A 15,139-nucleotide genomic window follows, 5' to 3' on the forward strand; every position below is an offset into this window, starting at 1 on the left:
TATATATATATATATATATATATATATGTCAGTTCTGGGTTCTCTATTATTTCATTGTCTCCTTCCCTTCATCAAAACCATGCAGACCCAAAAATGGTGGCAACTTGATGTCTTAAAATCACTATAGAAATCTTTTAATAAATTGTTTAAGCCATTCTAGTTATATTGTCTTTCCTACTGAGGGACATCTTAGTTGCTTCCAAGTTTGGGCAATCATGAATACAGGCGCTACAAATATACATGTGCAGGTGTTTGTGTAGACACAAAATTTCAACTCCAATGGGTAAATAACAAGCACAACTGGTGGGTCATATGGCAAGAGTATGTTTACTTTCGTAAGAAGCTGCTGAAGTATCTTCTAAAGTGGCTGGTTGTACCACTATGTATTCCCACCAGCAATGTGTAAGAAGAGCTCCTATTACTCCAGACCCTCAGCAGAATTTGGAGTTGTGTTCTGGATTTTGATTAATCTAATAGGTGTGTAGTGGTATCTCCTTGTTTTAATTTGCATTTCCCTGATAACATATAATGTGGAGTGTCTTTCATGTGCATGTTTCCCATCTTCTTTGGTGAGATGTAAGTTAAATTCCTTGGCTTATTTTAAAATCAGATGGCATTCTTATTGTTGATTTTTCAGAGATCTTTGTATATTTTGGCTAATAAGTCTTTTATCAGACGTCAGTGCTTGCAAATGTTTTCAGTGTCTTTTATCGGTGTCTTGCAAAAATTTTCTACCAGTTTCTGGCTTGTTTCCTATTCTCTTGGCATTGTCTTTTGCAGAACACATGTTTTTAATTCTAATGAAATCTAGCTTTTCAATGATTTCTTTCATGGATTGTACCTTTGGTGTTGTACCAAAAAAGTCACTGCCATATCCAAGATCATCTAGGTTTTCTCCTATTTTACCTTCTAGGAGTAAATTTTACATTTAGGTCTACGATCGATTTTTAGTTTTTGTATAGGGTGTAAGGTCTGTGTCTAGATTCATTTTATCATGTTTAAGTCCCAACTGTTCCAACAAAACTTGCTGAAGATACTATCTTTGCTCCATTGTATTGCCTTTGCTCCTTTGTCAAAGATCAACTGACTATATTTACGCAGATACATTACTGGACTCTCTATGCTATTCTACTGATTTGTCTGTTCTTTTGCCAAAAGCACACTTTCTTAATTGCTACAGCTTTGTAGCAGGTGTATCTTCAGTTCTGACTTGGCTCTTTTCCTTCAATGTTTGTGTTGGTAATTTTGTCTTTTGCTTTTCCATATAAATTTAGAATTAGTTTGTCAAAATCCACAAAATAACTGCTGAGATTTTTACTTGGATTGCATTAATCCATAGACCAAGTTGGGAAGAACTGACAACTAGGCAATATTAAGTCTTCCTATCCATGAACATCAAATATCTACTTATTTAATTCTTTTACTTCATTCATCAGTGGTTTGTAACACATTTTCTTAGGTTTAGACCTAATTATTTCATTTCAGCATGTGTGTGTATTAATATAAACTGTATTGCTTGTAACTTCAAATTCCACTTGTTGATTGCTGATACATAGGAAACCATTTGACTTTTAAATATTAACTTTGTATCACACAACCTTGCTATAATCACTTGTTAGTTCTAGGAATTTTTTGTTGATAGTTTGGAATTTCTACATAATTATGTCATCTCTGACAAAGACAGTTAAATTCCTCCTAATCAATCTGTATAACTATTATTTCCTTTTCTTGTACTATTGTTTGAGTTAGGACTCCCAGCATATTTTTAAAAAGCGATGAGATGAAATATCCTTGTTTCTGATCTTAGCAGAAAATTGGCATATATCATCAAATACAATACTGCCTGTAGGTTTTTTGTATAGTTCTCGATCAAGTTGAGGATGTTACACTCTATTTTTAATTTACTGAGATTATTTTTTATCACGAATGGGTTTTAGATTTTGTGAAATTATTTTTCTACATCTATTGACATGATCATTTATGATTTTTCTTTTTTTAGCCTATTGCGATGGATTACAGAAACTGAGTTTTGAATGTTGAAACCATCTCACACACATAGGATAAATCTCATATGGTTGTGGCATAAAATTTTTATACATTGTCGATTTGATATACTAACATTCTGTTGGGAATTTTTGCATCTGTATTCATGAGAGATATAGGTTTGTAGTTTCCTTATTATGTCTTTGTCTGGTTTTGATATATAGTTAACGATGATTTCATTGTATGAGTTAGGAAGTATTTTTACAGCTTCTATTTTCTTTTTTTTTTTTAATTATGTTATGTTAGTCACCATACAGTACATACAACTTCTATTTTCTGAAAGAGATTGTAGAGTACAGGTATAACTTCTCCCTTAAATGGCTGATAGAATTCCCCAGTGAATCCATCTAAACCTTCTGGTTTTCCTTTGGAAGGTTGTTATTTACTGATTTAATTTAATACATAAGAGCTTTTTCAAATTGCCTATTTCTTAAGGAATTTCACAACTATATTTAAGTAATACTAATATGTAGTTTAATTATATTTTTACTGCCTTTGCCTTTGGTATAATAATAACACTGCCTTACAAAATGAGTTAGGAAGTGTTTTTCCTACTTTCTGGAAGACATCACATACAAATTGGTGATAATTCTTTAAATGTTTGGTTCAATTTTCCAGTAAAACAAAGTGAGCCTGGAGATTATTTTACCAGGAGTATTTAAGTTATAAATGTATTTACTAAGTTGGTATTGGGTGTTCATTTTATTTCTTTTGTAAGTTATGATAATTTGCATTGAGGGACATTTTATTTAACATGTCTAATCCAAGGATGACAATTACTCAGTTTTCCCTTATTAGCCCTTTAAGGTCTTTATGATTTATTGCTATATCTCATTTCACTTGTGTTATTGAGGATGTGTGGCTTCACTTTTTTGCCAATCTTGGTAAGTTTGTACATTTCTTTAATCTTTTCAATAAAACAGCTTTCATTTTTTCCCATTGTTTCATTTAATTTTACTGATTTCTGGTCTTTTTTTCATTTTCTTCATTCTTCTTGCTTTGGACTTAATTTGCTATCTTTCCCAGTTCCTTAAGGTGTTTTCTTTGTTTACTGATCTGAAGTTTTTGTGTTTTCTAAGTATTCAGTGATATAAATTTTTCTCAGCACTGACTGGGTTGCGTCTTACATACTTTATATTTTAAATGTAATTTTCATGTTTTTATTATTGTTAAGACATCATCTTTGACTAACTGCTTATTTAAAAGTATGTTGGTTAGTTTCCAAGTGTTTAAAAATTTTCCTGTTACTCGGGCGTGTGTGTGGCTCAGTTAAGCGGCCAACTCTTGGTTTCAGCTCAGGTCATGATCTCAGGGTCCTGGGATAGAGCCCCACGTCAGGGTCTGCACTCAGCAGGCAGTCTGCTTGTGGATTCTCTCTCCCTCTCCCTCTGCCCCTCCCCATGCTCATGCATGCATGCACATTCACTCTCAAATAAAGAAATCTTTTAAAAAATAATTTCCCATTACCTTTCAGTTATATATTTCTACTTTGATACTGTTGTGGTAAAAACACTCTGTGATTAAAAGTCTTTTCAGCATATTGAGGTTTTGTGACCCAAAATATGATTTATTTTCTACATGGTCTAGTGCATTTGTAAAACAAAGTACTTTGGTATTACTGAATGGACAGTTCTACACATGTCAATTAAATCAAGGTAATTCACAGTTTTGATCAGGTCTCCATTAATTTTCTAATTCTATCCATTATTGTGAGAAATGTACTTATCAATTCTATTTGTTAATTTTATTATTTCTGTATCTGTTATTGCTTTATTCTGGATCTCTGTTGTTTGATGCATAAAATTTAAAACTGTTATATAGTCTTAGTTGTTCTGTAATGCAACCTCTTTCTGGCCTCCAGTTTCTGACGACAAATCTGTCATTTGCATTTTTTTCCTACAAGTAATGCATTTGACCCCCTCTGGCCACTTTCACGATTATCTTTAGTTTTCAAAGCTTTGATTATTAATGTGCCTCAGACAGATTTCTTTGGCATTCTAAGTTTTAGGGTTCAGTAAGCTTTGTGAATCCATAGATTTATGTATTTTCAAACACTGGAGGAATCTTTGGCCATTATTTTGTCAAACACATTTTGGAGTTAACCACTTTTTTCCCACCTTTTACAACCCCAATGACAACAATGTGGACTTTTTTTTTTTTTAATGGTCTCAAACACCATTGAGGCTTTCTCCATTTTTTTTTTTTAGTCTGTTTGCTCTCTGTTGCTCAGTCTGAATAATTTCAATTGTTTTATCTTTTAAGTTCACTAAGTCTCTTCTCTGCCATCTCCATTCCGTTATCTATTATATTTTTCAGTTGTGAAATTAAACACTTGTTTCTTCATATCCTCTTTCCTGAGACTTTCTCATATTTTAAGTGTTTGTAATTGCTTGTTAAATCATTCCCATAAGGACTGCTTTAAAATTCTGATCATGTAATTACAACACCTGTGTCATCTCTATGATGGCAGCTAGTCTTTTCTCAAAGCTGAAATTTTCCTGGTTTGTCATAATAATGGGTGATTTTTCAATCCTATACTAGACACTTAATGTATGTTAGACTCTGCAAGTCATCTGAACCCTCTCTTTTTACAGACCTCCTCTGAGACAACTCTGGTGAGGGAGGAAGATTCTGTCAGCTAAGTACCAGGTAGGGGTGAAAGTATGGGTTCTCCCCTTGGCATTCTTTAAACTCTAAGAGTGAGGAAAGGCTCATTACTGCTAGTCGTATGTAGGTATGAGAGAACAGCATATTTTATTAATGCTCACCATATGTCCTTCCCAAATACCAACATGGTTGGATCTTAATGAGGGCTGGATGGTCAAAGTACCAGCTTACCACACAGCTTCATCTGAAAACCAACAGGGAGCGGGAAGGGCTCTTCATTTTGCTGGATGTGAATATAAATCCAAGATGTCCGCAAGGCCTCTACTTATACTGTGATGGGATTAGTGTTGCCACTATGAAGTAAAGACTTTGCTGTGCAGTGAGTTTTCTCTGATACCATCCTGACACTGGTTGAGGGGGGATGAGAGGCTCATCATAGCTTGGCACTGCTGAAGTCTATGATCTCCACTCAGCCTTTGCTGATGGGGGTGTGGATTGAGTGATTTTTATCCTGAAGTTTGAATGGAGTAGGGCAATATTATCTAAAAGTTCTTATTTGATGGGTTGCCACTGTCTAGGGAGAACCCTTTTCCTAGGGCTTTGTTCTGATTTTTGGTCTCTGCCTGTAGATCTACTTGCCAAATTATCCAGCACTTAACCTGAGATATATTAGGGGAAAAAAAAAGGAACAGGCAACTCAACACCTAGTTTTTCCTTGGGTCCCATTTGTCTCTTGCTGATGTCCACTTATTTCTTCTTCTTCCTATTATTTATGAACTTATTTATTTATATTTCTTATAAGTAGGCTCCACACCCAACATGGGGCTTGAACTCATGACCCTGAGATTATGAGTTGTGTCCTCTACTGACTGAGCTAGCCAGGCACCCCTCCATTCATTTCTTTATTTTTCAGTCTTTTTATATGTCTTTTATATATAATGTCCAGGGTTTTTTCGCAAATATCATAATGCATTTATTCCACTAATCTTGAGCCAAAAGTTCTAGACCATGTAAAATGAATATATTTATTTGGTTGCTATATGTCCATTCTTTTATTATCTCTCCTCTTTCTAAAATTCCATTTTTCTTCTTTCTTCTATGCCTTTGGATTATTTGAAAATTTGTAGTATTCTACTTCAATGAATTTTTTAGTTATGTCTTCATATTTTTGAGAGTTTCTCTAAGGATTACAATACACACACCTGATATTTTCCTGTCTACTAAACATTAGTATATTACTACTTTAAATAAAACCTACAACTCTTAGAACCACATATGTCCCATTACCATCTGTGTCATAAACTGTGAACTGTGATTTTGTCATACATGCAAGCTAAAAGTAAGCTTGTTACAGTTTTATGAATCCTGGCAGAAGAGCTAAGAATCATGAATTAGTGACAAAAGACTTTATTACTCATGACACGGTTAAGAAGCATGAGCATCTTCACATTGATTTCATGAGGAGTCTACATTGGTTCTTCAAGCCTCCCAACACATTCCAAGAGGGCAATGAGAAGTGGTCTAGGTGGATTCTGCACAGGTAATAATTTGCATTAGGTGAGGAATCCCAAGTTTAGGAAACCTGAATATTTTGGTTTCTCCATATAGACTTTTCCAATAGGCCCAAGGGATTAATCCAGATGTATTAGTGATCGCAGAGGCTATGCCTTTGCCTGTAAGTTGGGACCCTAGGTCAATTCTATAATCCAAAACAATCCTGGCCAATGAGTTGAAGCTAACCTGACTGCCTTACAGGGACTAGATGAAGGAACCTTAGTGACTTAAGCACCCCATTGAGTCAGCTTTCGTTGAAGCTTTGTTTCAGGTGGGGGAGCAGGAAATAAAATTTCCCGGAGAGGGATAGCTGCAACATTTTTAAGCAAAGATGGATAACGCTGGGGCCAGGTTTTCTGCATTCTTAAAAATACTAATGTCATCTGACAAACAAGGCTTTAATGGCATCTGACAAAAAAGGTTTGTTGGACTCTTCTCCCAAAATGGGTAATTTATATGTTTTAAAAGGTTTCAAACATTCCAACCTCTGCCCCAGAAAGAAACATTATTATTTGGATACTTTAAAAAACAAAACAACTAAAAAACCTGCTCTCTGCTGAAGTTATCTCAGACCACCTATATTATGTGGTAATTTTCATACATTTTACATATAAATATATTGAAATTCCCCCTCAGACATTATAATTTTGTTTCTAAGAGTCATGTACACATAAAAGGAATTAGTAGAAAAAGTTATCCTATTTGCCCAGATATTTACCACTACTGTTGCTCAAATTTTATCCCTGAAGTACCAAGTTTCTCTCTGGTATCATTATCCAAAGAATATTTATTATCATTTCTTTTAGAGCATTTCCATGATGAAAAAAATCTCCAGTTTCTCCTTCATCTGAGAGTAACTTATGTTGAACTCATTTTAAAAGATATTTTTGCTTGTTACGGAATTCTGGATTGATTCTTTACCTTCAGCACCTTAAAGATGTTGTCCTGTCTTGTGGACTCTATAATATCTGAAGAAATACAGTCATTCAAAATTAGTTATCCTACATGTAATATAGTGATTTTTGGTAGGAACTTTCCTCAAATATTTTTTCTATGCCAATCTCTTTCTCCTCTCCTTTTGGTACTCCAATCATACAAATATTGAACGTTTTGAAATTGTCACATAGATTCTTGAAACCCGAATTTTTTTCAAAATGTTTTTCAAATTTGATAGTTCCTAATTTTGAGGTTCACCGATCATCTGTCACCTTAAATCTGCTACTGAACTCATTCATTTTTTTTTACAACAAATTTTAGATGTTGTATTTTTCAGTTTAATAAAGTCCACCTGGTTCTTTTAAAGTTTTATTTTCTAAGCTAAGAACTTCTATTTTTTAATTCATCTTGAGAGTGCTGACGTATCATGGAATATAGTAATAATGGTTGCTTTAAAATCTCTATGATAATTCCAAAATCTGTAATATCCTCTGCCTGGCATCTATTCACCGTCACATATTTTCCTGGTTCTTTGTATTTTTGGATTGTTGGGGATTTTGTGTATTATGTTTTAAGAATCTGACCTCTTTAAAAATCTGCTGGACAATGTGTGTGTGAATGCCTTTTTAAAAAGGCAATCAGTTCAGTTAGGTTCAGACCACAACTTCTATCTCCCCTTTTATGAGAAGTGCTTCCAATATCTAGTTTTCAGTCTTTACCATGATGATTTGGGTCTACCTCACATATGATTCTCCGAGTTCAGTCTGTAACATGGGTGGGGCTTCATATTATAAATTCCAAAAGCTATCTGTTTTATTTTGGACTATCCCATACATGTTCACATTGAAAATGAGCTTAAAAAAACCTCAGTTCATATACAAAATACGGAGATCCCCTTCTTCAGCTCTCTCATCTCTAAAATTACCCTATTCTCCAGCTCCAAAGGGCTTCTTTTTCTCACTCCAAAGTAGACTAGATGCATGCTTTCTCTGGTATTAAGCCACATTTGTTGCCATGGAGATCTGCACAAATGGAGTCACCCTTGAGAAAAGCAAAAAATAAAGAGAATTAACAGGAATACTACGCACACTTCAATTTACAGGGTCCCCTTTTGCATGTTGCCATCACCTGCCATCACCATCATGCAATTCTAGAACTGTAGCTGTCCTTAGGGAAAATCCAGGAGGAGGGAGGCCAGAAGGAAGGGAAAGAGATGGGGATGGAGAATAAATATGAATAAAAATACTTCCTGTATACTTTAGCTTACAAGTACCCAATAGCCGGTCAACTGGCCAGAAAGATAAGGGTTCTCTGAGATTTTCTGTCTATGCTCATTTACAGTTCTGTACTAGTGATGCCCTCAGACCAAAGCCAGAAGTAATTTATACATTTTTCCTAGGTTATCCAGTTTGTTGGCATATAATTGTTCATAGTAGCCACTTAGGATCCTTGTACTTTTGTGGTATCAATTGTAATGACTCCTCTTTCATTTATTGAGTCTTCACCTCTCTTTTTTTCTTGGTTAGAGTATCTAGTTCGCCATTTTTTTCTTTTAAAAAAGCTCTTAGTTTCATTGATTTTTGTTATCTTTGTGGTCTCTATTTATATCTGCTCTTTATTATGTCCTTGTTTTTTGTTTTTTGTTTTTTTTTTAAGATTTTATTTATTTGACAGAGAGAAGACAGCCAGCTAGAGAGGGAACACAGGCAGGGGGAGTGGGAGAGGGAGAAGCAGGCTCCCAGCGGAGGAGCCTGACACAGGGCTCGATCCCAGGACTCTTAACGACTGAGCCACCCAGGCGCCGGTCCTTCCTTCTTTGAACTCAAGTCTTAGTTTGTTCTTTGTCTAATTTTTTAAGGTGTAGAGTTAGGTTATTTGAGATTTCTTTTTTTTATCAATGTAGGAATTTATTGTTATAATCTTCTCCCTTGGAGCTGCATCCTATAATTTTTGGCATGTTGTTTTTGTTTACATTTGTCTCCAAATATTACTTCCTTTGGATGTTTAGGCTAATATTTTTCATAAAACATTGTTAAGTTTTCAGACATTACTTCTTCAAATGTCATTTCCATCTTTCTCCCTCTATTTCTAGCACTGGCATTTAAACACATATGTCGGTACGCACAATGGCATCCCATATTTCTGTGAAACTGCTTTCTTCCTTTTTTTTTCCTGTATTCTTTAAATTGTATGTCTGTCAATCTGTGTTCAAGCCCACTGATTGCTTATTCTGACAATTCATATTACTGTTGAAACACTCTAGTGATTTTTGTTTTCTATCTATACTTATCAACTCTAGATTGCTCCTATGGCTCTTTCTACAATTTCTACTTATTTAATTGATACTATTTGATGAGACACTATCTTCATACCTGTACTTTTTAAAGCATGGTTTCCTCTAGTTCTTTGAATATATCTATAATCGCTGATTTAAAATATTTATTTTCTAAATCTGATATGTAGACCTTTAAATGTGGGTTCTGTTGCCAACCTCTTTTGCTATATGGTGACATTTTCTTCTTTCTTAGCAAGTCTCAAGATTTTTTCAGCTCAAAAGTAGGCATTATAAATGATATATGGTAGAAATACTGGCTAGTTAACCATGAGATGAATCCAGGGCTGGTAGTTACTGTTCAAATTTTCAATATGTTAATTGATTGACTGGACTTTTAGTGAAGTCTGTTTCTCCCATGATATGATGGGAGCCTATGGTATTGCTCCTCAGAGGGCACAGTCCTAGAAATGTCATTATCCTAGGATGGCAGTGCACAATTTCTCTCTATTCTTGGAACATACTGAGCTGCTAGTGTACACTAATTTTAAGTTAATTTTCCTACCACCTATAACAATGCTCTGGAGGCATATCTTACTGTATATTCTAATCCAATTAAACTTGGTCCATTTGCAGGGGCAGTTTATCATGCCAGTCTTTGTTTTGTAGTCACGAATGCTGTTCGTAACTCTTTACCTGGTTTTCTGTGGCAAATTAGCTGGACTAGTTTAGCAAGTTGCTCTCATTAATCTACCAGCTAATCACTTACCACTGAATTATGATTTTTTAAGATTGCCCATAGGCTTGAACGTCCCCCTGCTCTTTTAAATAAAATTTCATCAGGAAGGGCTTCAGAACTCTGTTGCTCATGTTCTGCCTGTTCTACTCAGCAACATTTATCATCCAGATTCACTGAGCTGTGTGTAGTGGGGCGGTCGTGGCGGTGACTACCTTTGCTCAAAGTAACAGCCCAAATTTATAGGGATTAACCTGTTCTCAACTTGCCTCACCTGGTATGGTACATCAGTGGTCCAAACAACTTGGGGCGAGGATAAGAACGTTATCAGGTCTGAGGAAGAGCTTCTGCTCTACGTGTCTGGGTTGGGAGAACAGAAGTCCTCTCCTATCAGCTACAATTGCCTGCAAGTTAGGATCTACAAAACTGAGCTATGAGGATAAGGAATTTAAGCATCACTCCATTCTGGACTATAGGCCTCAACTGTTAGCTAAAAGAGAGGGATCCCTGTATTCCTCACTGCAAATGCTTGGAGTGGTCACTGTCTTGCTGAATTGAGATGGGAGGACTGAGTGGTGGTTCAAGTGCCATAAAGTCTTGGTTTTATTCAGTTTTAGTACAATTCTCAAAATTTTTTTCATTTGCTGTATGCCATTACAATTTCAAGAGGTGTTAAACTGTCGTAAATTTTGCTCATCTTCACCAGCTATGTTTGTTTCCCTGGAGAGTAGATTCACAAAATCCTTACACTGCCATTTAACAAATGGAAATGCCTTGGGGCACCTGGGTGGCTCAGTCCTTAAGCGTCTGCCTGCGGCTCAGGGCGTGATCCCGGCGTTATGGGAATAGAGCCCCGCGTCAGGCTCCTCCACTGGGAGCCTGCTTCTTCCTCTCCCACTCCCCCTGCTTGTGTACCCTCTCTCGCTGGCTGTCTCTCTGTCAAATAAATAAATAAAATCTTTTTTTAAAAAATGGAAATGCCTCAATTTTATTCTTATTATTGTCAATTCTTTGATACTTTATTCCTTCAAAGCTTTTATCTTTATCCAAGAAATTAATCAAATTCCCATTTTAAAGTTTAAGGAGGGGGCATTACATAGGTGTTTTAGATTCCCAAACTAGAAATGAATTCCTTCTTTAGTAAAGCAAACTTTTCTTTTGAACTTCTTTTTCTTCCTTTTTTTTTTTTTAAAGGACTACATTACTTTTGTTTGTTTATTTTAATGTAAGTTCTATGCCCAACTTGGGGCTCAAATTCACAATCCCCAGATCAAGAGGTACACTAAGGTGTCTCAATAAGTAAAGGACAGAGCTTGCACTTTTTTTCCCCCAACTTTTTAAATCTTTCATATTTCACTCTTGAAACTACTGCTGTCCAGTAACATTTATATATCACAGTATTTACTTATTGCAGCATACCCTACAATGCTTCATTTTCCTAATTATTAAATTCCATTATATCGTCAAATTTTACAATTTGTCCTATTACTTAAAATTAACTTGAACTTGCTAATAAATTTCCTCCCCTACTAAAAAGACGGTAGATATAACTAAACTTCTAGATAACTTTAAAAATCTCACCACAGTGGGAAGAAAATAACCTAAGCAATCCAGATACTACAGAATTTTTAATAATTATATAAGCAATAGATAGAGAAAACTGCACAAATATCAACTGAAGTGAATATGGACCAAATACAATGCTATGTTAACGCTTTTTATCTTGCATGGTAATGAGTAATGACTGGTAGGTGGTTTGCAAGACTCACTGTAATTTACATTACTTTTACAATTTGTACTATTTTTCTATTTTCTTGTACTAATACTAGTGCCCAAACTCAGTATTTTCTCTGTTGTATACTTTCACATTCATATAAAACAGAGAACATTTGTTTTTTTACTTAAAATTTTTTAGTTAACACACAATGTTACATTGGTTTCAGGTGTAGAACAAAGTGATTCAACTCTACACATTATGCTATGCTCACCATAAGTGTAGCTACCATCTGTCACTATACAATGCTATTACAATACTATTGACTATATTCCCTATGCTGTGACCATTTTAGTAATTTTAAATAGTACAATTCAGCAGCTTTTAGTACATTTACAACTTGTGCACCATCACCATGGTCAAATCTATGTTTTAATAAGGCAGCAGAAAACCCAAGACTTATTAAGCAGTCATTCTCCATTCCCCATACCCATACTTGTTGACAACCACTAATCTGCTTTGCTTCTATGGATTTACCTCTTCATATTTCATGTAAAAGGAATTAGGGCCTTATATGTCTGTTTTCATTTACTTATCATAATGATTAATAGGAATATCATGTTATACTGTGTATCCATAATTCATTCAACTATAAAGTTGAATAATATTGCATTTTTTGGATATACCACTTTAATTAGACAACATATAGTACATCATTAGTTTTTGATGTAGTGTTCCATGATTCATCAGTTGCATATGACACCCGGTGCTCATCGCAACACGTGTCCTCCTTAATGCCCATCACCGGTTACCCCATCCCCTGACCCACTTCTCCTTCCGCAACCCTGTTTGCTTCCCAGAGTCAAGAGTCTCTCAAGGTTTCTCTCCCTAATTACTTCCCATTCAGTTTTCCCTCCCTTCCCCTATGATCCTCAGCACTATTTCTTATATTCTACACATGAGTGAAACCATGTAATTGTCCTTCTGACTGGCTTATTTCACTTAGCATAATACCCTCCAGTTCCATACACATTGATGTTAATGGTAATTATTCATCCTTTCTGATGGCTGAGTAATATTCCATTATATGTATGTATGTGTGTGTATATGTATCTGTGTGTGTGTGTATACACAGTATACACACACCAAATCTTCTTTACCCATTCCTCTGTTGAATGACACCTTGGCTCCTTCCACAGTTTGGCTATTGTGGACAATGCTGCTATGAACACTGGGGTGCAGGTGCCCCTTCTTTTCACTACATCTGTATCTTTGAGGTAAATACCCAGTAGTGCAATTGCTGGATCATAGGGCAGCTCTATTTTTAACTTCTTGAGGAACCTTCATACTGTTTTCCAGAGTGACTGTACCAGCTTGCATTCCCACTGACAGTGTAAGTTGGATATACCACTTTCATCATCTCATGAATACTGGAGTACTTTCCACCTTTCAACTATGGTGAATAGTGTGGCTATACACAACTGCACACAAAAATTTTATTTAAAAATGGATATTCCTTTAACTTAGGGATATAACTTGGTGTGGAATTGCTGGGTCATTGAAATTTTATATTTAATTCTTTTCTTTTTTTACTTCTTAGTACCAAGCACTGTATAAGGTTATTTATTTTTATTGAATATAACACTCACAGTATTAGTTTCAGGTATACAATTTTATACATTACTCAGCCATAAAAAAGAAAAAAGAGATCTTGCCATCTGCAACAACACTGATGGACCTAGGGAGTAAAATGCTAAGTGACCTAAGACAGACAAATACAATATGATTTCACTCATATGTGGAATTTAAGAAACAAAACAAATGAACAAAGAAAAAAAGAGACTCTTAAAGAGAACTGCTGTTTGCCAGAGGGAAGATGGGTGGAGAGATGAGTAAAATGGATAAAGGGGAGCAAGAACATACTTATTGTAAGGAACCCCGAATAATCTCTATATTGAGGAACCACCATCCTGTTCTCCACAGCAGCCTCACCATTTGACAGCTCCCCATAGCAAAGAACAAAAATGCCAATTTCTCCACATCCTTGCCAATATTTACTATTTCTCATTTTTCATGTAATAGCCACAGTATTGAGAGTGAAGTGTTAGCTCATCTATTCTAAACTGAATTTCTCAAATAAAAAGTAATGTTAAAGATTTTCATGTACTAATGGCTGCTGGTATATCAACTTTGAGAAATGTCTTATTTAAGCTCTCGGTGCATTAATAAATTGAGTTTTGTTTCTGATTTTTAATTGGAAATGTTCTTTATATATTCTGCAAGCTACTATTTTCTCAAATATGTATTTTCCAAGTATTTTCTCCTACTTTGAGGGCTGTCTTTTCACTTTCCTGACAGTGTTCTATGGTGCACTATGGTTTGTAAGTTTGATAAAGTCCAATTAATCTATTTTATCTTTTCATGGCTTTACTTTCAGGGTTATACCTAAGAATCAACTACCAAATTACAGGTCAGGAAAATTTAACTATATTTTCTATTAATATTTTTATAGTATTAGCTCTTACATTTACTTCTGATTTCAAGTTAATTTTTGTAAAGGGTATGAGGTAAAGGTCCAACAACATTGTTTACTAAGTTGCTCTCCAGTTGCTGAAGGACCATCTGCTGAAGACATTATTCTTTCATAATTGAATGCTCTTGGCAATCTTCTAAAAATCAATTAGCCATAGATGTATGGGAGTATTTCTGGACTTTTATTCTATTCCTTTGGCCTGTATGTCTATCCTTATACAAACACCACACTGTTCAGATTCTATACTTTTGTTGTAAGGTTTGAAAAAAAGGAAGTGTCAATCATCTAAATTTGTTGTAAGACCTTTTAGGCTATTCAGGGTTTGCCACTATTATTCAACATAGTACTAGAAGTCCTTGCAACAGCAATCAGAAAACAAAAAGGGATCAAAGGTATCCAAATCAGCAAAAAAGAAGTCAAAATGTCTCTCTTTGCAGATGACATGATACTCTATATGGAAAACCCAAAAGAAGCCACTCCCAAACTATTAGAAGTTATATAGCAACTCAGTAATGTGGCGGGATACAAAATCAATGCTCAGAAATCAGTTACATTTCTATACACGAATAACGAGACCGAAGAAAGAGAAATTAGGGAATCCATCCCATTTACAATAGCACCAAAAATCATACGTTACCTTGGAATTAACTTAACCAGAGACGTAAAGGATCTATATTCTAGAAACTACAAATCACTCTTGAAAGACATTGAAGAAGACACAAAAAGATGGAAAAACATTCCATG

At 35.1% G+C, this 15,139-nt stretch overlaps 1 long non-coding RNA gene across 2 annotated transcripts in view; it reads right to left on the reverse strand.

The window, feature by feature from the left end:
- Positions 1-4,250: 4,250 nt before the first annotated feature.
- The window catches only part of LOC121102772, a 24,793-nt gene continuing 13,904 nt past the window's right edge, over positions 4,251-15,139 (reverse strand). Inside the window, exons 1-2 of one of the 2 annotated variants that reach the window (XR_005834905.1) lie at positions 10,932-10,946; positions 4,251-8,181 (exon numbers count right to left, since the gene is read on the reverse strand). This is a non-coding gene — a long non-coding RNA (uncharacterized LOC121102772). Of the gene's footprint in view, positions 8,182-10,931; positions 10,947-15,139 lie in introns of those variants that run through there. The other variant, XR_005834906.1, reaches the window with a different exon arrangement.

The sequence above is a fragment of the Ursus maritimus genome (genome assembly GCF_017311325.1).
Source record: "Ursus maritimus isolate PB19 chromosome X unlocalized genomic scaffold, ASM1731132v1 scaffold_X1, whole genome shotgun sequence".
Taxonomy (NCBI): Eukaryota; Metazoa; Chordata; class Mammalia; order Carnivora; family Ursidae; genus Ursus; species Ursus maritimus.